At 40.2% G+C, this 26,605-nt stretch overlaps 1 pseudogene; it reads right to left on the bottom strand.

Moving 5' to 3' along the window:
• Positions 1–19,364: 19,364 nt before the first annotated feature.
• LOC116272021 lies at positions 19,365–19,463 on the bottom strand (annotated as a pseudogene).
• Positions 19,464–26,605: the final 7,142 nt, after the last annotated feature.

The raw sequence follows: 26,605 nt of genomic DNA, 5'->3' as shown, positions 1-26,605 counted from the left end.
AAAGAGAACCAGTACAATTATATCAACATACAGTAAACACATTGGAGAAGGGAAGAAAATTCAGCAAGTGACATTGATTCTTTGGTGGCAGAAACAATTGAAAGGTATGGGGGCAAAGAAGGAGAAGAAATTAAGGCATAGAGATAAATTAGACTTGGGGAGAAAGCACAGAAGTCAAATATAGCAACAGATCTTGAACTGGGAATATTTCCAATTGACCATTATGCTTACAATTACTTTTATGTTGTGGAGACAATATTTAACGAGCATTTCAGATCAGTTAACTACTTAATTTTTGAAAAAGTGACTGCAGTTCAGTGAAAAATACTTTTACCAATATGCCATAAAAAGTAAGAAATATTGGCCGGGCGTGGTGGCTCACACGTGTAATCCCAACACTTTGGGAAGCCGAGGCAGTCGGATCACGAGGTCTGGAGATCGAGACCATCCTGGCTACACGGTGAAACCCTGTCTCTACTAAAAATACAAAAAATTAGCCGGGTCTGGTGGCGGGCGCCTGTAGTCCCAGCTACTCGGGAGGCTGAGGCAGGAGAATGGCGTGAACACGGGAGGCGGAGCTTGCAGTGAGCTGAGATAGCGCCACTGCACTCCAGCCTGGGCGACAGAGCAAGACTCTGTCTCAAAAAAAAAAAAAAAAAAAAAAAGTAACAAATATTTTACCATACTCAAGAAAGTGGTTTTACGGCCTAGTTTTGACCAACTGATGGCAATTTGTATCTGCTAAACTCCCAGTTTTTTACTTGCTGGTTCTGTAGGTAGGCAGTGAGGTTTGTTGGACTGGGCATGCAGGGACAAGCAGTTAGGCCAATACACGGACTGAAGATAATATCTATCTGCCTTTTGTTTAGTTATTTGCATAAATATGCAGAGTGGGCTTATTTGCACAGTTAGAGCTTTAGAATAAAATAACTTTGACTTTCAAATTGTTTTTTCTTGATTTTTAAAAATTTTTATACTCCACTTTTTCTTCCGTCTTTCTCAAACTCATTTTTCTCTAGTAGCAGAGTTGAGACTTAATGTTACAAAACTCTGCTTGCTTTAAAGAATCTTCTAAGAAGAAGAAGAAAAAGACACTAAAGAACTTCCAAGCAAAAGTTTAAGAAGTTCTGCTATAGCCCATCCACTTGTTTGTGGAATTTAAATATATCCATTTTTGCCACAATAACAGCATAGCCTTGCTAGAATCATGTACAAAGCAGCAGATTTCTTTCTATAAATTACTGGACACTATGGTGTAAAATAGACATTGCTGAGGAGGGATGTTACTGCAACAGAAACAAATTACTTACATTGCATGCAGTAGGTAAGTGGGTGAAAAGAGCATTGAACTATGAGTCAGGAGATGACCTCAAGGCCCAGCTCAGTACTCTAGCAGAACTTTAGGGAAGGTTTTTAGGCACTATGTACTTCAGGTTCCCCATGTGAAAATGAGAATAATGTCTGTTCTGCCTACTTCATGTGAGCTATTTGAGGATAAAAGAAGGTAAAGTGCAATAATGGTCATGAATATTTTATAAACCTTGACGTGATATACAAGTATACCATACTCCACCACTTTTATTACTATTATAACTTTTTAAAAAAGCATTTGTGACCAGTACAATCCAGTCTTTTCTCTGGAGACTAACATCCAGTTTCATAGTTATTTTACTTTTGATAGGGAAAAGAGAATTAATTCCTGTTACATACTGCAATATTTAGGATCCTCTAGCAGTCAGTTTCTCAGGCTATGACTTCGTGTTCCCAGAAGAGGGCAGCAAAACTCCAAAGGTGCTGCCTTTCCCTCAATTAGAGTGACTAAAGCAGCTTTTCCTTGAGGAAAAGAACTATACTGTAAAGAATAGCCCTTTTAAAATGATGGTATTTTGGTGACAAAGCTAATCCTACTACAATAAATATCATATCATTCATTCCAAATAACATTTTTCCTTTTCTCTGTCCTGTGAACAAAATAATTGACTGTTTCTTTAATCTCATGTTAATAATTTGACCTATACTTTCAGAAACTCCTACCCATGTTTTTCCATTTAACCCTAGATTCGTAGATCTTACTTAGTACCAGTTTTTAAATAAATTGTTTTGTATATGTAAGAGAAAAGGTGTTCAGTCCTGATTTATAGTTTAGGATGCCTACCTAAGTCCAAAGAATGGTACTAAGCAGTGTCTAAATATGTTCCTATCATAGACTATACGTTTGTCATTCAGATAAAATGTTATGTACATCTAATCTTTCTCATTCTTTCATTATTCAAATATCCCCGTGCTTTTCTATTTAATCTGAACTATCTTGTAATGACAAGAGCAACTAACATTTGAACTGTTCTTAACTCACTTAGGCCAGAGGTTGCAATTTTTTTTTTTTTTTTTTTAGTCAAAAAATCAGACCTTGGTGATGACTTGAGCAGTAGGATATAAATAACTCCCACAAGCTTAGCGTTCCAATAATGGAACACTAGGCATATTAATAGCATATAAGGTGCCATCACAGACATGTTTTCCCCTTGATACTCACCATAGCCCTGTGAAGTTGATAGCTACTATCCCCCATTTTACAGATAAATGTTCTAATCTGTAATCAAAATAGCTGATCTTTGCTTGAAGAAAAAGTCTAGAGGGACACCCTATCTGTCAAGAGAGCTCCAGCGGGTGGGTAATTTCTTTCATAATTGCTAGAAGAGCCAATTCTGAATGTTAGACTTTTTCCGTCTGCTTTATTTCAACCAGAGATGGAATAGGAAGGCTTTCCGTTACAGTTTATCAATTCCTTCTGCTTTTGCCAGTTAATCTCTAGCTTCGCTCTTTTGAAAAAACTACCATTTCCCACTCCACTTCTGCTACCACCACCACCAAGTCAGAGTCCTCTTTCTATTCCAGCCAAACCTCTTCCTGTTCTTGAGAATTGCATCACATTCTTGGCTTAATGTAACCAACACCCCCACATTGGCACCAGGGAGTGTGTAGCCCTTCTTTATTGGCTGAAAGTTCTTGTCTGGTGAGCATGGAATAAGTCACTTCCTGAATTTCAGCCCTGGCTAAATTTGCTTCTGGAAAAACATATATCTATTCCTCAGATTTTTGTTTGTTTGTTTGCAAATCTCCTTCACTCCAGCCCTGTACTGGAGTGAGCAAGATTTACCAAATAGGGACAGCGTGAAAGGGAATTTAGAGGGTAGAGGTAGAGGGAAAAGGAATAGTATGTGTAGCTTGCTGAATGAGACATCTGCTCTTGCTGTTTCCATTTCTTCACTTCTCACACAATTTTTAACCCAATCTAATCTGGCATTGGCTCCCATTGTATTGAAAGGTCTTTCACTCAGGACACTAATGCCCTCTCCTCCCATATTACTAAATCCAGTAGATACATCAGTCTTTATCTTACTTCACATCAGAGTAGCATCTGATGCTTTTGATCACATCCTCTTTGATAGACTCACTCTTCCTTTGCACTATTATTTTTTCCCTATCTCAGTCATGGGTCTTCAACATCCTTTGCCAGCTGCTCTTTATCTACTCCTAAAGTGCTCGTGTTCCTCAGAACCCTGTTCTTCATCAGCCTCTTTTCTCTCTAAACACTTTCTGTGAGAAATATTATCCCTTTCCATGGCATTATTGGGATCTATCTGCCAATTATTTCCAAATCTCTATCTTCCCTAAACTCTGGATTTATATATTCGACTGCTTTCCAGAACTTCTTCAGTTGGAAATTCCTGAAAGCATATTAACTAACTCCCTCCCTCAAACCTATTCCTCTAATAATGCTCCTTATCCAAAGATATGCCACACCACCTACCCAGTTTTTCTAGGCAGAAATGTAGGATTCATCCTTAATGACTCTTTTGCTCACCTTCCAAATTCAGTCAATAACCAAGTTCAGTATAATCTACGTATTTGAATCCACCCACTTCTCCCTGTCCCCACTGGCCTAAGTGATCACCATCTATGTAGCATTTTGCACATCCCTTTTCTAGTTTCCTGCCCCCAGGTTTCTCCTCTTGGATCATTTTCCACAAACCAGATGGTTCTTTATGTAAATGCAGTTCTGTAAATTCACGACTTGTGTTTAAAATCCTTTAGTTGCTTCTACTGTCCTTAGGATGGGGTCTGAACTTCTTATCATGGTTCATAAGCCTCTCATGATCAGTAACCTGCCATCAGTCTGAACTCCATTAACACTGACCTCCAGTGTTTCAGACACACCCTGCTTCCTTTTGCCTCTAGGCCTTCATAGATGCTGTTTCCTCTGCTCGGAGCATTCTACTGTAGGGCCTCTAACATCTGTAGACTAAATTCTAGCCTCAAATTATCATTTATCTTATTTCTGAATCAGAACTGAACTTGGATACTTAATTTTTTATTCTTGAATTAAAACCAGGATTTATATTATCCTATGTATTTCTTTGAAAACTGCAGACAAGGGTATTTTCCAGTGAAACTATATTTGAACTAAGTAACTTAGGGTTCAGTTTTCAAAAATCATAGCTGAATGTAAACTGGAACATTTTTTTTTCATGGTACTGGAATGTTTTCTTGGTTGTTATTCATCATGACATTCTAGCTTTGGAATTTTTCATTTCCAGCTGACTTCTTGCAGACTCCTTTCTTACCTCTCAACCCCTTACCCTCTGATTGCCCTATACTTGCCTCTAGATGGATCCAGTTTGCATGCAGTGGTAGCTGTTGTGAGGCTGCGGTTAAATAGAGCTGCTCAGACTGCAACAGGAAAGCATTGAATCGAAAGCAAAGGGGAGGAAGCACAAACCGATACCCACCACAAAGCTGCTGAGTGCCCAGCATGACCCAAGCCGCACCCTCTGATGAGGAGTCTTGTGGAGGAGTAAGAAGCCACAGACTTTAATAAACCATCAGCACAGCCTGTCCTCCACTTCCCTGATCCAGCCTTCCTGAGTCACCATGAGTATCACCAGGTACTGACCTAAGAAGCTGGGTGATGACAGAAAAGTGACCAGAAATGTAGAGGCCGGAGGAAGGTGCCCGAAATGAATGAATGTAAACCATTTTATCTCCAACTCCCTACACAGTTCAGTGTGGTGAGCACGAAGGTCCGGGGCATGAGAATGTTTCTGAGGAGCTCACTGCTTGGAGTGATTCCCAGATGAAGACTCCTAAAAATGTTCCCTAAAAATGCCTTTGCTACCTGCCTGAAAGGCTGCTTCTAGTAGTGGCCAAAACAACTTATACAAATTTTATAACTAAAAATAAAGCCCTTGTGAGATACAGTTAAGAGAACTTTAAATTTACACTAAGGTATGATGACTATTTTTAGATTATTTCCTGACTTCAATGGAGGGAGGAGAAAGGAAGGAGATGGAGCAGCAAAGACATATGTTACCTACTTAATGATTTCGCCCATGGCCTACCCTGTTTACATTTGTCCCCTTTGCTATCAAAGGAGATATTAAGGAATTATAGGAAAGGGAATGAAAAGTGCAGAAAAATATATAGGAACTAAGTGTAGATTTTAAACATTGGTAAGGTGGAGAACTCCTTGGAACTCTAGAGCTTCACAGTGGCTCTATAATTCACCTGTTCAGGTTCACTACCTCAGAATTTCAGAAGGTGAGATCTGGGCCCTACTTTTGCAGCTGGAAGGTCAGAACCCAAAGAATGGAGGTGACTGACTCAGTCTGGGGGAAAGGTTGCTTGGCTTGGCTGGAAGTGGGTGCTTGTGTCATCACAGAGCGCCAACCTCATACTTCAGATAACAGAACAGGAAATACTGTTAGTGCAGCTGGGAGAGCAGAGGACTGACTGTGTATCCAAGACCATTAAGTTATTTAGTCACCTCTTTGTGTTGGACTTTCTGTCCTACAAGGGACGAGAACTGGCTGTGGGGAGCTTGGGCAATAGATGAAGCAAGCCATCAGGCCAGTTCCTGTTCCTTGCAGCTTTCTTGCCCTTCCTATCATGTTCAGCTTCTTCAATCTGCTCAACCCAGAAAGTCTTCCAAGGTTGACATCATTACCAAAGTTTAAATGGAAAAATCTTAGGCATTGTGACAGGAGACAGAGTAACAATTCTGGAGTAGAGGAACCGTCTCTCACAAGGCCTCTCTACTACAAGTGGTAAAAATTTGTGTTTTATTTTAGCAACCACAACAACAGTGAATTGGAAAGGATCTAATAAAGGAAACAGAACAGAATTTGTAGCCAGACGACTTTGTTTTGAAACTATTCTTCCTTTCTTCCCTTCCTCTCTCCCTCTCTTCCTTCTTTCCTTCCCTCCTTCCCTTCAGAAAGGAAAGGTCAGGGAGGATAGCCATAGAATGGGAAGCTCCTTAGGCCTCAGAGGAATGCTGCAAGCTTCCTAAGTCTGAGTGCCTGCTCAGAGTTTGCCTACTTTCTTCAGTAGTCAAGGACATTCCTCAAGTTGTGTTTAATACCTATGCATGATCCAAACTGCAGTAGGTGGGTGACTGCCTTCCCCAGGTGCAATCTTTCAGCATGTGACCTGATGTAGTACATTACATTCCTTAGACAAGGAAAAATTAGCAATATGAATGCAAAGAGGGGAGGCAGAGAGTGTAAGCTACTCTAAAACGCTTAGTTATGAAAGAAGAAAGATTGGCTAGAGAGCATGTGTAATAAGGAATGAATTTCATTTTTTAATTGAGAGAGGTTCAGGAATGTTTATATACTTGAGGAAAAAGCATAGTGAGAGATCTTAACAAGTCACTTCATTCCTAAGTTTTGATACCCCCCATCTGAGGCGAGGAGGAGAGGAGAGGAGTTTCTATAAAGATTAAAATTAAATTAAAATCATATGCACAGTAGTGGCTTATATGCCGCAAAGCCCTTTACACATGTTAATTATTATAACTATTATAATCTAGTAACTGTACAGATGAGTAAGCCCTGGTCACAGCTATTCTATTTTTTCTACCCTATATGACAGGACTGTCAAGAGGAGACATGCTCTTGAGTAGGCAGGGCTAAGACACATAAATAAGAGGCGAATACTGGTGTGATTTGTATCTTGACATGCTTTGAGCTTTTGGAGGATGGTGTGTATATGTGTGTGACTTACTAGATGCAATGATTTACCACTGTATTATTTATTTTAACTTGCCCTGTATTCTTATTTTTAAAATCTTAATTAAAACATGGACACATGTCAAATCCAACATGTCTCTAAAAAGATCTAATATTTGGAGAAAATTTTAGAAATATTCACAAATTATGCATGGGATAAAGGTCTATTCAGAATCTAAAAGGAACTTAAACAATTCAACAAGCAAAAAATAACCCCATTAACAAGTAGGCAGGCCAGGTGCAGTGGCTCACACCTGTAATCCTAGCACTTCGGAAGGCTGAGGCAGGCAGATCACTTGAGGTCTGGAGTTCAAGACCAGCCTGGCCAATATGGTGAAACCTCTCCTCCTAAAAATACAAAAATTAGCCAGGCGTGGTGGCGCACACTTGTTATCCCAGCTACTCGGGAGGTTGAGGCAGGAGAATCGCTTGAACTTGGGAGGAGGAGGCTGCAGTGAGCCAAGATGGCGCCACTGTATTCCAGCCTGGGTGACAAAGTAAGACTCCGTCTCATAAATAAATAAATAAATAAATAAATAAATAGAATACATTTAAAAAGTTGGAAAAGGACATGAACAGATACTTTTCAAAAGAAGTCATACAAGCAGACAACAAACATGGAAAAATACTCAACATCACTAATCATTAGAGAAATGCAAATCAAAACCACATTGAGATACCATCTCACACCAATCAGAATGGCTATTATTAAAAAGTCAGGCCGGGCTCGGTGCCTCACGCCTGTAATCCCAGCACTTTGGGAGGCCGAGGAGGATGGATCACCTAAGGTCAGGAGTCTGAGACCAACTTGGGCAACATGGTGGAACCCTGTCTCTACTAAAAATACAAAAATTAGCCGGGTGTGGGGGCACATGCCTGTAATCCCAGCTACTCAGGAGGCTGAGGCAGGAGAATTGCTTGAATCCAGGTGACAGAGGTTACGTTGAGCTGAGATCACACCACTGCACTCCAATCTGGGCGACAGAGCAAGACTGTCTCAAAGAAAAAAAAAAAAAGTCAAAAAGCCACAGTTGGTGGCAAGGCTACCAAGAAAAGGGAATACTTATACACTGTTGGTGTGAATGTAAATTAGTTCGGCTACTGTGGAAAGTAGTTTGGTGATTTCTCAAAGAACTTAAAACAAAATTACCATTCAACCCAGCAATCTTCATTACTGAGTATATATCCAAAGGAAAATAAACCATTCTACCAAAAAGACACATGCACTCACATGTTCATCACAGCACTATTCCCAATAGCAAAGACATGGACTCAATCTAGGTGTCCATCAACAGTGGATTGGATTTTTTAAAATGTGATATATACATAGTATTGTATAATACACAGTCATAAAAAAGAATGAAATCATATCCTCTGAGCAACATGGATGGAGCTAGAGGTCATTATCCTAAGTGAATTAAGGCAGAAACAGAAAACCAAATGTGTTAGTATGTTTTCACAAGTGGGAGTTAAGCATTGGGTGCTCATGGACATAAAGATGACAACATTTGTGCACAAGTTTTTGTATGGAAATATGTTTTCACGGCTCTTGGGTAGATTCCCAAGATGAAGAATTGCTGGGTCATATGGGGAGTCTAATTTTAGCATTTAGAGGGACTGTCAAACTTTTTCAAAGTGGCTGCACCATTTTACTTTCCCACTAGCAGTGTATGAGCTTTCCAATTTCCACACATCTTTACCAACAATTGTTATTTTCTGCCTATATTATTATAGCCATTCCAGTGGGTGAGAAGTGATATCTCATTGTGCTTTTGATTTACATTTTCCTAGTGACTTTTCATGTGGTTATTTGCATATTTTTCTCTTGAAAAATATCTTGTAATCATTTGCCCATTCCTAACTTAGATCATTTGTCATTTTTTATTGATTTGTGTTTTTTATATTCTAGTCCCTTATCAGATAGTATAATTTACAAATGTGTTCTCCTATTCTGTGGGGCTGTTCTTCACTTGTTGGTGTCCTTTAAAGCACAAAAGTTTTTTATTTTGATTAAGTTCAACTTATCAACTTTTTTTTTTCTCTTTTATTATTTGTGCTCTTGATGTTGCATCTAAGAAATTACTGCCTAACTCAAAGTCACAAAGATTTACTGCTTAACTCAGGTCAAAAGAGTTAGTTTTCTTCTAAAAGTTTTATATTTTAGCTTCTACATTTAGGCCTATGATTCACTTTGAGTTAATAATTGTGTACAATCTTAGGGGTCCAAATTAATTCTTTTGCATGTGGATATCTAGTTGCCCAGCACCACTTGTTGAAAAGACCATTTTTTCCCCATTGAATTGTCTTGGCTCTTTTGTTGAAAATCAATTGATTGTAACTGTTAGGGTTTATTTGTGATTCTCAATTCTGTTCCATTGATCTGTATGTTTATCCTTAGTCAGTAACACACTGTCTTGATTACTATAGTTTTGTTGTAAGTTTTGAAATTGGGAAGTGTGAATCCACCAACTTTGTTCATCATTATTTTGGCTTTTATGAGTCCCATGCATTTCCATATACATTTTAAGAGTAGCAGAAATTGACAAGTTGTTTCTAAAATTCATAAAAAACTCTCACTTCTAAGAAACAATTAAAATATTTTCTTTCCGACCCAGGGTGAAATTGGATAAGGAGGACTGAGCAGGTACATTTTTGAGTTGTGGAGATGGGGGATGGGTCATTTGAAAGGGGGACCAACCTAATGGAGGAGGGGAATAAAGGAACCACAAAGTTTGGTAAACTTCCCACCCTGGTGAGAGGAATGTTTGTTCAGAGGAGGCAGTTTGTTCTAACACCAGGGAATATTATGAAAGATAATTGAAATTGTAAAGTCCATTGATCTCCCCAGAAGACAAAAAGGTCTCTAAGTAAGCAGTATTGTTAGCTTGTTGATTCTTATAGAAGAAGATTTTCATCCAACTAAGGGAAGCAGCTGGGCCTTTCTCAGGGCTGTAAGACAGGAAAAAAATGAAGAAATTCCCCTCTGTCTTTTCTTACCTCTCTCTGTGGCCAGCCCTAACTTTTGTCCATCTTTGTTACCCTTCCCTTTTACAAGTTCCCCAAAAAGAGAGAGAGGAGAGAGAGAAAAAGAAGAAAACCATAGTGGAAGAGAGGGTTAGAGATGCTGGGGATAGGGGAGGAATTCTGGAGCATTGCAAATTAAAGATCCCTAAGGTACTATGGGTGGAAACTACTAAATAATATGATGACTTGTAGCAAGAGCCATAAGGATGATCACATCTTCAACTCAGTAATCCAACTCCTGGGAATTTATGTAAGAAAATAAGACATGCAAAAAGTGTGAGTGGGAATGTTAATGAAAATATTCTCTATAATGGTGCAAACAGGAACAACCTAAATCTCCAAAATAGAAGCATGTTTTATGACATCATGGCATGTAAAGATGGCAGATTATAATACTAGCTTCACTGTCAAAATATACTCTGAATTGCATCACTTTTCACTGCATTCTGTATTATTCTGGATCAAGTCACCATTATCCCTCACCTGAATTAGTGCAATGGCCTCCCAACTGGCATTTCTGCTTTCAGCCTTGTTCCCCACCCCCAGTCTACTCTCAATACAGCACTCTTAGCAGTCCTTTAAAAACTTAACTATAAAATTCATATGGAATCGTAAAAGAGCCTAAATAGCCAAAGCAATCCTAAGCAAAAGGAACAAATCTGGAGGCATCACATTACCCAACTTCAAATTATACTATAAGGCTATAGTAACCGAAACAGCATGGTACTGATATAAAAGTAGATACATAGACTGGTGGAACGGACTAGAGAACCTGGACATAAAGCCAGATACTTAGAACCAACTGATCTTCAACAAAGCATACAAAAACATAAATTGGGGGAAGGACACCCTATTTAATAAATGGTTCTGTGAAAACTGGATGGCCACTGGATAGAAGAATGAAACTGGATCCATCTCTCTCACCGCATACAAAAATCAACCTAAGATGGAATAAAGACTTAAATATAAGACCTGAAACCATAAAAATTCTAGAAGAAAACATAGAAAAAATTCTTCTGGACATTGGTTTAGGCAAAAAAATTATGACTAAGACTCCAAAAGCAAGTGCAACAAAAATTAAAATAAATAAATGGAACCTGACTAAACTAAAAGGCTTTTGTGCAGTAATATATGTAATCATCAGAGTAAATAGAAAACCCACAGAATCGGAGAAGATATTTGCAAGCTATCCATCCAAGAAAGGACTAATATCCAGAATCTACAAGGAGCTCAAACAAATTAGCAGGAAAAAAACAAAACAAAACAAATAATTCCATTAAAAAGTGGGCAATTTACATAAATAAATGCTTCTCAAAAGAAGATACACAAATGACCCACAAACATGAAAAAAAGTTCAACATCACTGATCATCAGGGAAATGCAAATCAAAACCACAATGAGATACCACTTTACCCCAACCAGAATGGCCGTTATTAAAAATCCAAAAAGCAACAGATGTTGTCACAGATGTGGTGAAAAGAGAACACTTATACACTGTTAGTGGGAATGTAAAATTAATATAACATGTATGGAAAACAGTATGACGATTTCTCAAGGAACTAAAAGTAGCAATCCCACTATTGGGTATCTACCCAAAGGAAAATAAGTCATTATATCAAAAAGACATCTGCACATGTATGTTTATCGCAGCACAATTGACAACTGCAAAGGTATACAACTAACCTAAGAGCCCATCAACCAATGAGTGGATAAAGAAAATGTGGTATATATATGCCATGGAATACTACTCAGCCATAAAAAAGAATGAAATAATGTCTTTTGCACAACTTGGATGGAGCTGGAGGCCATTATTTTAAGTGAAATAACTCAGGAATGGAAAACCAAATACCATATGTTCTCACTTATAAGTGGGAGTTAAGCTATGGGTACACAAAGGCTTACAAAGTGGTATAATGGTCATTCGAGATTCAGACAGGGGAAGGTTGGGAGGAAGGTGAGGGATAAAAAAATGCATATTGGGTACAATGTATACTACTTGGGTGACAGGTGTACTAAAATATCAGACTTCACCACTATACAATTCATCCTTGTAACCAAACACCGCTTATACCCCAAAAGTTATTGAAATAAAAATATATTTAAAATTTAAAAGAGAAAACCTAAATGTGTCATCCACTACTCAAAAGTTTCCATGGCTCCTTCTCATTTAGTATAAAAGCCAATGTCTTTGATTAGTCCTGGGCCCTACCTCATCTGGCTTCCATCTGTGACCTCATCTGATATTTTTCTTCCTGTACACTCCATTCTGAACATATAGCCTCCTAACTGTTTCTTGAATATACCAGGCCTCCTCCTGCCCCAGTGACTTTTGACCTTCTGTCTGCCTCAGAGTATCTTCTCCCAGATATCCATTAGTTTGCTCCTTCACTGCCTTCAGATCTTTGTTCAAATGCAACCAATGATACTTTCTTTTCCTGACCATCCTATTTAAACTCACTATCTTCCTCCCATCCCTCAGCCTCTAGCATATCCTGTTCTTCTTCCTTGCTTTATTCTTCCAACGCTTATCATTTTACCTGACTTATGTATCTGGGCTGTTCCTCCCCCTGCCACCTGTGCTCTATGAGAGGAAAGATTTATGTATTTTCCTCACTACTGTATCTTCAGTGTCTTGACTATTCCTGGCACAGAGTAGCTGCTTAATAAATATTTACTGAATGAGTGAATACATCCACAAAAGTAGCAATTATGAACATTAGGTCATAATGTGAAAAGTGGAAAGTATGTAAGTGTAAGCTGTGATGTGCACAGTGGCTGTGGCAATGTGGTGTAGCACAGTCTGGGAACTGCAGATGAGAAAGATCTGGATTTGAATCCTGAGTTCACTACTTCCTAGTTATGTGAACTTCGGCAAGTGTACCTAACCTCTCCGTTTTATCACCTATGGAACAGGTAGAATAATGCCTCCTTCACAGAATGGTGAAAATTAAATGAGAGGATGTAGGAAAAACCTGACACCTAATAGGCGTTCTACGCACATTAACATTCTCCTAAAGAATATATATCCAGTGGGTAAGAACTGCAAAATAGGCCGGGCGCGGTGGCTCAAGCCTGTAATCCCAGCACTTTAGGAGGCCGAGGCGGGCGGATCACGAGGTCAAGAGATCGAGACCATCCTGGCTAACACGGTGAGACCCTGTCTCTACTAAAAAACACCAAAAAAACTAGCCGGGCGAGGTGGCGGGCGCCTGTAGTCCCAGCTACTCGGGAGGCTGAGGCAGGAGAATGGCGTAAACCCGGGAGGCGGAGCTTGCAGTGAGCTGAGATCCGGCCACTGCACTCCAGCCCGGGTGACAGAGCGAGACTCCGTCTCAAAAAACAAAAATAAAATAAAAAAATAAAGAACTGCAAAATAATTGGGTGTTTCGAAGATAGGGATTATGCACTTTTATGAAAAAATTTTAATACACAGGTCTTCTCTAAGCATGGATATATATATAAAAAGAGTGCCAGACTAGGAGTATGGAGACCTGGGTTCTGGGTTCACCTCTGATACAGGCTGTGTGACATTAAGCAAATCCTAACCTCTCGGGACTGTTTATTCATCTGCACAATGAAGAGGTAGAATGTAGGAAGTTTGAGTCCCATCAGTGCTTAAAATTCTATAATTCAGAAAGGCAGGCCATTCCACCTAGGTTCATCCCGCTTCAGCCCAGCCTTACTCAGGCGTGCTGGCCAGATGTTTCTAATCTTACGCGTAAAAGACTGTATTTGGTATTCAGAGGCCAAAAGAAACTGGACAATTTAGGAAAAGTACTAAGCAGATGAGTTTTCCTTCTGTCTGATTCTTAAACAGCTACATGACTTAAGAAAACAGGAAAAGAAAAGCCAGTACGCGTATTTAGGTTTGAATCAACTACGTGGATATTTAGCCATGAAGAAAACTGCTTTTGTGTGTGTGTTTTATTAATTATTATTTGTACAACAACCAAAAAGTAGACGTCAGCAGTTTTCAACTGTAACTATAACCTCGTACCATGTGGCTGTGAGCCGAAGCACAGGAGGGAGTAGCTGGAAGGGAATCTGGCTAGAGCCTTCCCCGGCTCTGGAAAGCTCGTGGCTTTGTTTTTTTCACATTGCTACACCGAGGCGGAGGAGAGGAGGATGTTTGGGTTTACAGGCCACCAGCCACTGTCAGCAAGTTTGTAGCCCTGGCTTCACTTCCCTGAAAGGGCGGGGGAGTTTCAGCTGCCCTGGCCTCCCTCCAGCAACTGAGCCACAGAGGATTCAAATACCCCATCAGTTGCAAGGCCCTGACTTTACCCAGCTGAAAACTGACTATCTCATCTGGGAAGGGTCAGTTAAAAAATGACAGAACTGCCTAAAGTAAACAAAGGGAACAACCACAACAGAAACTTTCTCTGCGATGTTTCTTTATAATTACCGGCCCATCCCACCAGGGCTCTGGCTTGAGTCCCCATCCATTCTCCCTGCCCCCACAGGACCTTGTTTGAGTAAGCCCTAGCTGACCTGAGGATCGCCTCCCTGTCTACGTGCCTCTGTCCTGCCTCTGTCCCACCCTCTCCATGGAGGGGAGGGAGACTCCAGATTGCAGGAAGTTTTGAGAATGGAGTTTGAGGATTGTCAGGCAAGAAGACCCTCTAGAGCTCATTCATTAGGACCTCTAATAGATGAGTAAACAGCTTACATGAAGTGCCTAAAGTGGAGAGCAAGTGTGGGACAGAACTGGTTTTCTTCTTGCTAACCAAGAGCTCTTTCCAGGTAATCATATACTGTTGTAAGGGACTAAAGATAAGGAAACTAACATTGAAGTTCTCTTTCTCCACCTTTTCATTCTAAACAAATCCTACTTTGTTGAACTTTACAACTTTATAGATAGGCCGTGCATGGTCGCTCATGCCTGTAATCCTAGCACTTTGGGAGGTCGAGGCAGGTGGATCATGAGGTCAGGAGTTCAAGACCAGCCAGGCCAAGATGGTGAAATCCTGTTTCTACTAAAAATACAAAAAAAAAAAAAAAAAATTAGCTGGGTGTGGTGGCGGGTGGTTGTAATCCCAGCTACTCAGGAGACTGAGGCAGAGAATTGCTTGAACCCGGGAGGCAGAGGTTGCAGTGAGCTGAGATCACACCACTGCACTCCAGCCTGGGTGACAGAGCAAGACTCAATCTCAAAAAAAACCAAAACCAAAACCAAAACAAAACCAAAACAAAACAACCAAAAAACAAACAAAAAATGCTTTGTAGATAAACATATTTTGAATTTAGACTTGAGGACAAGGACTAAATCTTACACTCTGTGTACCTTGTTCGTATTTCAGAGTTCATGAAGTGTATTCATGGCCAGCAGCCAAGTAGAGTGGGTAGGACATTGGCTTCAGAGTTCAGCAAGTGTCAGAATCCCATCTCTGCACATTCTAGCTGCGTAAACTTGTAAGCAGATTATCTACTCTAAAACTTAGTTTCCACATTTGCAAAAGGGGAACAATAATAGCTCCACCTCATTATTTTGCCATGAAGATTTCATGAGATGATACATGTAATGCACATTGAAAAACTCAACAAATGTTAGAAATTGTAAATAGTCCTGGAAGGCATTTATCATTCCCATTTTACAGATGAGAAAATTAAAGCTCAGAGAGTTTAAGGGCTAGAGCCATACAATTGGTTAGTAAGGTAGCTAGGATTTAGCTCAGCCTCCCAGCTCCATATCCACAGTACTTGCTGCCCCACCACTGAGTGTAGACAACTGAGGTGGCCCTAAGCTATGGGTCAAATATGTCTGTCCACATCATCATGGAACGACATGTTATTTATTAAGTCCACACATGCTTGAGGTGCCAGAAAATGGATGCTTCCGGGGTGAGGTAGGCTCTTCATGTGCAGCCTTCATGTGCAGATTCCAGCCAAGGAAATCAAGCCTGGCACTAATCCCTTGCCCAAGCCCAGGTACGTCCCAGGGACGGAGCAGGTCGGAAGTCCTTGAATATCTTCAGCCTTCCTTTCCTCTGGCAATGCTTCCTTGATGCCCTAAGAATATTTTGCTTACCCTGATATTACAGCCCTCTTCACACTCTCGAGCGTTCTAGTATTTTGGGTGTCCATCTGATTCTCCTGTTGAAACAGTGGACTCCAAAGTGAAGGGCTCAAAATGGTACATAGGGGTATGAGAAAAACATATGTGAACACTTGCTTCTATTTATTTTTAAATCTAAAATATTAAGAAAATTAGGTTTTACCAATATTAAAATATCACAGTAGAGCATATATAATTTATAGTAAACATGCAATTATTAGGCATGTATGCTGGTTTTCTTTTCTTTATATTTCTTTTCTTTTCTTTTTTTTTGATGGAGGGGTATGAAGAAAAGAGACTAGAGGTAACTGTTCTGGAAAGTAAGCTCCTACAGGCAGAAGCTGTGTCTTTTTCTAATGTGTATTCCACCCCTCCCTCATTACCTAGCACTAAATGACTCTTCCCTGATTAAATGAATTTGGCATCTATGTAAACTTGATTGTCTTTCTTGTTTTTCCTCTCCTTTTGTCATCCATCTGATATAATATTATGTCTTATTCAATATTCTCCCAAGACCTGAACAAATAATAAAGCTGTGTTAGTAAAGAGTGCAAATTGCCATAAAAAGACTGAAAAATACAAGATTCATAGTCCCCAAGGAGATGGTTAATGGTAGTCAATAAGGCATATAGTGGGCAAAAGAAAAGCTAAATGTGAAACTTCATGGAAGAACTCATGGACACAAAGTCACGCTGGGAGCCCCAGCACTACAGTCTGAGAAATCAGATGTAATCTGAGCATATGTGTATTATTAACAATTGCCCTCCCGCTCCTCTGAAACTTGCAGAAAGCAATGCAACACAATGCAATGAGCCAGGGTCTTGGAGAAAGAAAGAAGTCCCAACTCTGTCACTGTCCTGGTTGGGTGATCTTGGGCAAGGTCCCTAATCACCCCTACTCCCAGGAAAATAGCTCCTCACCTACAAACGAGGTTGAGCTAAATGATTTTGGAGGTTCCTTCATGCTTTGAAGCAACCCATGTTTTCTTCCTGAGGCAATTTATACTTCAAGTGACACCATGAAGCTCACTGGACCAAAAATATCACCTTACCACCAAGCCTTTCATGGTTTGTGACATCCTCTCCTCAGGCACCGTGTCTCCATGTGGTGCTTCCCAACCTAGCAATAACTTACTGGCATGAATCCACTTCAAGTATCAGTTATGTCCATAATGCATGTAGAGTGGGAAAGCAAGATACGAAAGATTATATATGTGGTATGCATATGTCTATAAATACATACAGATGTATGTGCATACACATAGAAAAAGAACTGAAAGATACTCAGCATACCTTCAACAGTGATTATTCCTAGGGAATAGGAAAGCAAGATGAAGGTATGAATTTTACCATTTACTTTAAATTCTCCTCTATTTTTGTTGTTTTTTAAAAATAAACTATTTTACTACTTAAAAATAAAAATTTTAAAAAATAAATATTAAAGTCCTATACAAATGTCTAATAATATTTGTAATAAGTAGCACCAGTTTCTTCAAGAGGCCCTACCAGAAGCAAATCTGCATCTTGATACTGCATTAGAGCCTTGGCTGAAGTACTAATAATACCCGAACATTCTATGGAGGATAGGGCCCTGGACTGGGAGACCCTAATCACATAATCAGAAACTCTTATTGAGTAATCTTGGGTAACCTGAGTTTTCCCAAACTTTACCCGAGTTTGGTTTTCTCGACTAGAAAACAATGCTTTTGAACTAAATCCTCTATTGGGAACTTTTTACTCTGAAGTCCTGTGATTCTTAACAACAGGACATGAAAAAGACACAGGAAAGTGAGTATGTCCTATGGCAGCCAGGATACTTTCCCCCAAAGCAAAGTGAAAACTGATGTGAAACTCCTTCCTCCTTCCTTATTTTCCTCTCTCTCTCTCTCCACCTCTATTATCTAAATGCTCTATATTTGAAGCATTCATCACTTTATAGGCCCTGATGGGATACAGAGGACAACCTTTTACTTGAGAAGCAGAAAATGTCAGATACTTATTTTCCAGCTTCCCTTACAGGTATGCATAGGCATAAGGATCTGCATTGCTTTTTGACTCAGGAGCTAGTGACCTCAAATAGCAAAGACTGCTGAATCTGTTCTGCAGCAGGAAGTGGCATTAGTTGTAATAACAACATTCATTTTCCAGATGCTACAGCGGTGGTTGTTCTGGTGGTTCTAGCAGCAGGGACCAGCATCCAGGCTTGGGGTATTCACTGAGCAGTGGTTTCCATGCAGTGGGGGCATTGATGACTTCATGATATTGTTCTGCGGTACAATTTTAGGTGTTGCTTCTGGCTATGTAGCCTCTAAACCTGGGTTTCTAGTCCTCCTGGAGAGCCTGTGAACTACCTAATATTTTTAAATAAATTCATTTACTGCTTAGATTAACTACAAATTGTTTCTATTGCTTGTGACCAAAAACGTTTACTAATGCACCTGTTATTTTTTTTAAATCATGCACTTGGAGATTATATATATACACACACACATACGTTTTTAAGGGAAAAAAACTCTCCTTCCCTTCCCTTTGTTGATCCCTTATTTTCCCAGTTTCTTCTCTAGAGGCAGTCATAACGATTTGTTTCTTATGTATTCCTCCAGAGATATCTTGTATGTACACAAGCACATCTATGTATTGAAGAAAAGTTACTAAAAATCACTCAAATAGGATCACTGCATATACACTGTTCCATACTTTGCTTGTAACCTTAAGACTACATGTTAGAGATAATTCCATAAATATAAAGCTGCCTCATTCTTTTTATTATTTTTATTTTTAGAGGCAGGGTCTTGCTCTGTCTCCCAGGCTGGAGTGCTGTGGTGTGATTGTAGCTCACTGCAACCTCTAACTCCCGAGCTCAGAGGATCCTCCTGCTTCAGTCTCCCAAGTGGCTGGGACAACAGGTACGTGCCACCACTCCCCACTAATTTTTTATTTTTTGTAGAGTCAGGCCTTGCCATGTTGCCCAGGCTGGTCTCAAACTCCTGGCCTCAATTGATCCTCCCATCTCGCTCTCCCAAAGTGCTGGGATTACAAGTGTGAGTGACTGTGCCTGACCTGCTTCATTCTTTTTATTGGCTGCTTAGTATCCCTCTGAATGAATATACTATAATTTATGTAGCCAGTTTCCTCCTATAAGCAGTTGGATTGCTTACAGTTTTTGTGGCTACAAATAATACTGCAATGAATATCGTTGTAAATATGTATTTTTAAAAATATATGGAATGCTTCATGCACGTCATCCTTGTGCAGGGGCCATGACAATCTTCTCTGTATCCTTCCAATTTTAGCATATGTGTAGCTGAAGTGAGCAAGTAAATATGTCTTGATGTCCAGTGCAAGCAGATACATGTCTGATAGTGAAGTTGCAGCGTCAAAAGGTAAATGTAACTTTAAAACTTTGATAGATAGCACCAAAATGCACTGCAAATTTAGTAACAAGTTTTAATCCTGCTAAAAATATTTTAGACTCCTCGTCTCACCAAATCTTTACCTCACCAATGTATATTTTCAGATTTTATAATTTTGCTGTTCTAATAGGTAAAAACTGATTTTCTCATTGTTCTGATTTTCATTCTTTAATTTATGAGTGAGGTTGAACATTTTTCATGTATTTAAAAGCCATTTGTATGTATTCACCTGTGTAGTCTATTCATGTCCTTTGCCTGTTGTTTTCTATTGGATTTTTATCTGTGTTTAATTGCTTTGTAAAAACTTCATCTTTTTTTTTTTTTTTCTGAAGTAGGTTCTTGCTTTGTCACCCAGACTGGAGTTGCAGTCTGGCATCCTCCTGCCTCGGCCTTTTTTTTTGAGACGAAGTCTCACTCTGTCGCCTGGGCTGGAGTGCAGTGGCGCGATCTCGGCTCACTGCAGCCTCCGTCTTCCAGGCTCAAGCGATTCTCTTGCCTCAGTCTCCCGAGTAGCTGGGATTACAGGCACGTGTTACCACTTCTGGCTAATTGTTTTGTATTTTTCATAGAGACGGGGTTTCACCATGTTGGCCAGACTGGTCTTGAACTCCTGACCTCAAGTGATCTGCCTGCCTCAGCTCCCCCAAAGTGCTGGGATTACAGGCATGAGCCACAGCACCCAGCCCTGCCTCAGCCTTTTAAAGTGCTAGGATTACAAATGTAAGCCACCACACCTGGTCAAAATTCCATATTTTAAAGTAAATTATGTAAATTTACTTTAATGAAGTAAATTGTCATACTTGTTGCAAATTTTTTTCCCAATTTGTTTTTGGTTTTCTGACCTTTTAAACTTTGATTTGATTTTTGGTTTTTGCTTTGCATAAATCTTTAATTTTCACAAAGCCAAATTTGTCTATATTTTTGCTTATGGCTCTGGATTTGTTTGGAATGGCTTTTGGCTGGGTAGCTTCTCATGGTTTCAACATTGAAGCTGCTAATTTAGAAAAACAACACTTGAGACTTCTGGTTAAAGACAGCAGATTAAACACATGCTCCACTCCCTCCTAGAACTCAACCAAAATTTAATGTTTTGATTAAGTGATACATTCACATGGTTTTAAAACCAGAAAAATACAAAGAGGCACAGCCTGAAACGTTTCCCTCATCTATGTCTCCCATCAGCTCAGTTCCCACTTTCTCCCGGTCCAGAAATAAGGATTGTTATACTTTCTTATGCATGTTTCCAGAGTTTCTTTATGCGTATGTAAGCAAGTAAGAATTTTGGTAAACTTTTTTTAAGGAGAAACCTACAAGGACAAAAGACTATAAAAAGGACAAGAGTAAGAAAGATAATTTTAAATGCTGGAACATAAGGCCAGGCACAGTGGCTCACGCCTGTAATCCCAGCACTTTGGGAGGCTGAGGCAGGTGGATCATTTGAGGTCAGGAGTTCAAGACCAGCCTGGCCAACATGGTAAAAACCCATCTCTACTAAAAATACAAAAATTAGCCGGGTATGGCGGCGGGTGCCTGTAGTCTCATCTACTTGGGAGGCTGAGGCAGGAGAATCACTTGAACTGGGAAGGTCGGGGGTAGGGGTTGCAGTTAGCCGAGACTGCGCCACTGTACTCCGGCCTGGGTGACAGAGTGAGACTGTGTCTCAAAAATAAAATAAAATATAAACAAATAAACAAATAAAAGCTAGAACATAGATGAATGAATGGTAACTGCATCAAGAGACCTGAGAAAGCTGAATCCTAAGCCTGAAGATGAGAAAAGGTAAAGCAACTCACTTTACATTTCAGAATCCTCCAAATGCTCAGCAATTGGCGGCACCAGGTACTTTTGGAAACAAGGATGAAGTTGTGGCTAAAAACAGTAAGTTGAATTGAAAATCAGTTCAGGAAACAATGAAAGCCCCAGGCCCCCTCTTCCTCTTGCTGTTAGATGGATTGCCCCTTCCCCACAATGTCCAAGAATGGAGGTTTTTCTGGTGGGAGAGTAAGACAGAGAAGGGACAAGGCACTATTGTGTGAAAGGACAACACGCTGGGAAAAAACAGGAGATTATACACATTGCCTTCTGCCGTCTTCTCTTACTTAGGGAACCCTGACATCCAGCCTGAATATTAGGAAAGCCTTCTCCGAAACTCTGACACACTGGAGAGAAATGCTCTAAAGATAACGCAGAAATGACAGCATCTGTGAAAGAAAAAGAAAACAAGAAGTATTAATAATATCTCCCGAGAAATAAGAGGACTAGTGCATATATGAAATAAGAACAGAATGCTATTTTTTTTTTTTGAGGCGGAGTCTCGCTCTGTCGCCCAGACTGGAGGGCAGTGACGCAATCTCGGCTCACTGCAAGCTCCACCTCCCGGGTTCACGCCATTCTCCTGCCTCAGCCTCCCGAGTAGCTGGGACTACAGGCGCTCGCCACCACGCCCGGCTAATTTTTTGTATTTTTAGTAGAGACGGGGTTTCACTGTGGTCTCGATCTCCTGACCTTGTGATCCGCCCGCCTCGGCCTCCCAAAGTGCTGGGATTACAGGCGTGAGCCACCGCGCCCGGCCCAGAATGCTATTTTTTAAAAGGAACATTTAGAGAACCAAAAAAAAAAAACTTAGAAATTCAAATACGATAGCAAAAATATAAAAAAGCTTACTAGGTTTGGAAAGTAGAAAGGAAAGCAGAAAGATAACAGATGGAAAATAAAAAATATAAGAGCAAAATTAATTTATTTGGGAGATGACCCCAGGAAACATCTGTAGGGGAGTAAAGTAATGAGAAAAGGATCGTACGGAAGTTAATATATCTAGCAAGTTACTGTGGACAAGTGGAACTTGACTCCATCGGGGAAGTCTGGGAGGCCTGTGTTGAAAGCATGCTTCAGGGTTAAACCCTCTCATGGTTGAGCAAGCTGGGATATTTATCTACTAACTCTCATCAGTCGTTGGTTAAGGGTCTCTCCCAGGGAAAAGGGGGTTAATTCCCCAACACTTCCTGAGCAAACTTTCAGTAGCTTTTTCTAAGCCCTCAGGCAAAGAGACATACATGCTGGCAATTTTGAAGGCCTGGATGTTAAGTGCCAAGAGAATTCGGGCAGGGCACTGATGGCAAATGTTATATCTTCCCTGCACTCTCTCTTAGGAAACTACTGAAGAATGTGCTCCACCAAAACAGTGCTGTGAGTCAAGAAAGAGGAAGAGGTGGAATTCAGGAACCAGAGCACTCAACACAGAGGTGAAGAGAGTCCCCAGGATGTGGGTGAAGGGAAGTCCCAAGATGACAGATGTACAGCAGGCCTAGAGGTCAGTCAGCCCAGAGAGGAGCAGATCGGTAGGTCTGGAAGAGCTCGCTTCCAGATGAAATTGATGGAATACCAAGTTTGTTCGGACATAATGAGAGGAGACTTAAACAGCTAGAGAGGAGTATGGATTAAATTAGTGACATATGCACAAAAAAACTAGGCAGATGAAAAATGAGACCATTATTAACCCCAGAGAAAGCAAAACCGTTTTGAAGAAAGTGATCATAATTTATTACACAACACAGGTGTGAATAGTATTTATTTGATCATAGTAATATAAACACTGAGTGTCAGTTTAATAATGACATGGAAATATAAGCCCATGCAGTATAAGAAGAGGCGAAAACTGAATCCCCATCTTCCACAGTGGAAAGTCAATAGAGAAAACTAAGAAGTAGCTATTTAGAGACACAATGATTTCTCTCCTCCCCCTAAAAAAAGATTTAGTGAAAGCATTGAAAGTGATTTCCTCTGAGGAGTGGGAAATGAAGGGGTGGAGTGGGGGAATGCTATTTCTTGTAATTAGTAATTTAGAAGTATTTGATTCTTTAAACTATGTGCATATTTAACTTTGATGTTTAAAAAAACTAAATAAAACTCAGTAATCATTTTTCCTTTGCTGTATGAAAAAGGGAGGAGGTGAGATGGAAAATGCGCATCATTCCTAGCTGATAAGGAAACCGGGCAGGCAAAATGAAACTTTCTTGTTCCATGAGTCCATCAGCCCAGCAGGGTCAATGTCTTTTCAGTCTTCTTGAGGCAGAAGAAAAGCTATGAGCAACTGGGAAATTAAAACTTAAATTCCTTTGAAAGAGCCATTGATGCCAAACTGACCTGAAATCTGGGGCTACCCTAAGAGGGTTTTGGCCCAAATAAATAGTCCAGGATAAGTACAAAGAAAGGGTTCTTTCAAATGCAAAAAGGAAACCAGGATTATATTAAGGGAGCTAGTAGCAGCAATTGAGTGTAAGTAGAATGCATTCTTAATTATGTCTAATATGAATTTCTTTAAATTCTTTAAATGCCAGTTGTTTTAAAATACAGAAATTAAAAATGTTACTATTTTGATTTATAGTTTTAATTTTAAAAACCATGGGCGTATGTTGTACAGTCTTTTAATTAACCATATCTATGATTGAAATTGCACATTGTGGCCGGGCGTGGTGGCTCACGCCTGTAATCCCAGCACTTTGGGAGGCCGAGGTGGGCGGATCACAAGGTCAGGAGATCGAGACCACGGTGAAACCCTGTCTCTACTAAAAATACAAAAAATTAGCTGGGCGTGGTGGCGGGCGCCTGTAGTCCCAGCTACTCGGGAGGCTGAGGCAGGAGAATGTCGTGAACCCGGGAGGCGGAGCTTGCAGTGAGCCGAGATCCCACCACTGCACTCCGGCGACAGAGCGAGACTCCGTCTCAAAAAGAGAGAGAGAGAGAGAGAGAGAGAGAAATTGCACATTCTTTAGGTCTCTGGCCCGATCATGATACCCAGAGTTTGTTACTTTCTGATTGCAGGCAAAATAACTACAGGAATGAGGCCTCTTGAAGGCAGAATCAGTTCTCCTTTCTCTTCCTACCTTCAATCTTTACCTACTAGATCCTTCAAAAAGTTTCAATCTAAAATAAAAATAAAGAAGAAATTCTCACTTAAACTATCACCCAAACTTTCTCTTTTCCTTCATCATAATACTTCTAAAAAAAATACATGCTAACTTCCTTCTCTTCCTTTACTTCCTCACCACATACTACTTCTTAACTCCTTGTAATCTAGCTTTCACTTTGACCATTGCACCGAACCTGCTGTCTCAGAGGTCTCAAAGGACTTCTTACTTGCCAAATTTCGGTCCTGCTTAGCCCTCATCCTCCTCAACCTCTCTGTTTTTGACTTTCAAAATGTCTCACTGTGTCTCTCTCTCTGCTGCTCTGTCTCTCTTCTCTCTGTCTCTCTCACCCACCCACCCTCTAGCCCCCTTATTCTGTGTTTTTCCTCTCTTTCGGTTTTCCTTCCTCCCTTGTTATTCTTCCTTTGGCTCTTCTGTCCCCCTCATTCTCTTAAGAATAGGCATCCAATGAGATCCCATGACTCCCTGCAAGATCTGGGATCTGCCTATGTCTCCAATCTCACATGCACCCCGTTCCCCCTTGTTCATTTCACTCCAGTTACACTGATGTTTCAGTTCCTCTAATGGGCCAATGAGTTCTTTATTACCTTAGGACCTACTCTCTCTACCTGGGACACTCTCCCCCACTTCCCCCCCACCCCCAAAGTGCTTCATCTGGCTATTTCCATATTAACTTTCAGGTCTCAGCTTCATATTGCTTCCTCAGAGTGGCTCTCCCTGAGTGCATCCCCTCCCCACCCCTCCAGATTAAATCTGTTTCCCCGTTTTTTCTATTTTAGAAATAGTTTTTTATCAAATTATCATATGGCTTAAAATGGAAGACTAACTATGTATTTATTTGCTTAAATCTCTACCTTTCTCTCCAGAGTGTAATTTCCATGACGACAGGAACCTTGTCAGTTTTGTTTAACACTGTATCCTTAGCATTCAACACAGACCTTAAAGCAGCAGATGACAAATATTGGTTGAATAAATGAGTGAACAAAGTGCCAGGCGCTACAGTAAGTACTTCTTCCTGTTGGGTGCTACAGTAAGTACTTTACATATATCACCTCATTTTTATTCTTACAACAACCCTATGCATAGGTACTACTATCAGATGAAGAAATGAAAGCTTATAGAGACTGACCAATATGCCCAAAATCTCACAGAAAAATAAGTGTAGCTCTCACGACATGAAAAGATGTAGAGGAACCTTAACTGCATATTACTAAGTTAAAGAAGCCAATCTGAAAAGCCTTCATACTGTATGATTCCAACTATGTGACATTCTGGAAATGGCAGAAATATAGAGACAGTAGAAAGGTCAATAGTTGCTGGGGGTTGGAAGAAGGGAGGGATGAATAGGCAGAGTGCAGAGGATATTTAAGGAATGAAAATACTCTGTATGATATATAATAGTGGATACGTGTCATACATTTGTCCAAGCCCATAGAGTGTACGACACCAAGAGTGAACCCTAATGTACACTATGGACTTGGATGATGATGATATGTTGATGTAGGTTCATCAGCTGTAACAAATGTACCACTCTGTGTGGGGATGTTGATAATGGAGAGGGCCTGTGCATGGGTGGGGACAGGGAGTATATGAGAAATTTCTATTCTTTCTGCTCAATTTTGCTGTGAATCTAAAACTAATATAAAAAATAAAATATTTTTAAAATGAGTGTCAGAGGTAGGATTTGAAATATTTGTTTGACTCTATGTAGGGCTTAATTACTATACCGCTTCCCAGTTGACAAATCTAATACTTTCACCGTCCAAAGCTTCCCTCACACTTACTTCCTGTTGTCTGTTTCTATGGTTTCTCTTGAGTCCTTCCAGGATCCATTCCAAGCCAGATAATGGTACGTGGGTGGGAAACTGTGGTCATGGAGGAGACTGGACAGACCTGGAAGCTTTTCTTTTCTAACACATGTTTCTGAGGATCCCTCAGGAAGCCTGTGAAGGAGGAAAACCACGGTGATGGTCAATGCTCTGACAGCTCCTCTGCCTCCTTCTCCATGCTCTTCTCCTGCCGTGCCTTCCCCAAGGCTGTGGGTTGCTCCCCACTGTGCTACTCCCCTTGGGCCTTCTCTCCCTGCCCACATTTGCATGTGCCAGTCCTTTCCCCT

The sequence above is a fragment of the Papio anubis genome, chromosome 1 (assembly GCF_008728515.1).
Source record: "Papio anubis isolate 15944 chromosome 1, Panubis1.0, whole genome shotgun sequence".
In the NCBI taxonomy this organism is placed as follows: domain Eukaryota; kingdom Metazoa; phylum Chordata; class Mammalia; order Primates; family Cercopithecidae; genus Papio; species Papio anubis.
This window is presented reverse-complemented; position numbering and strand designations above follow the sequence as displayed.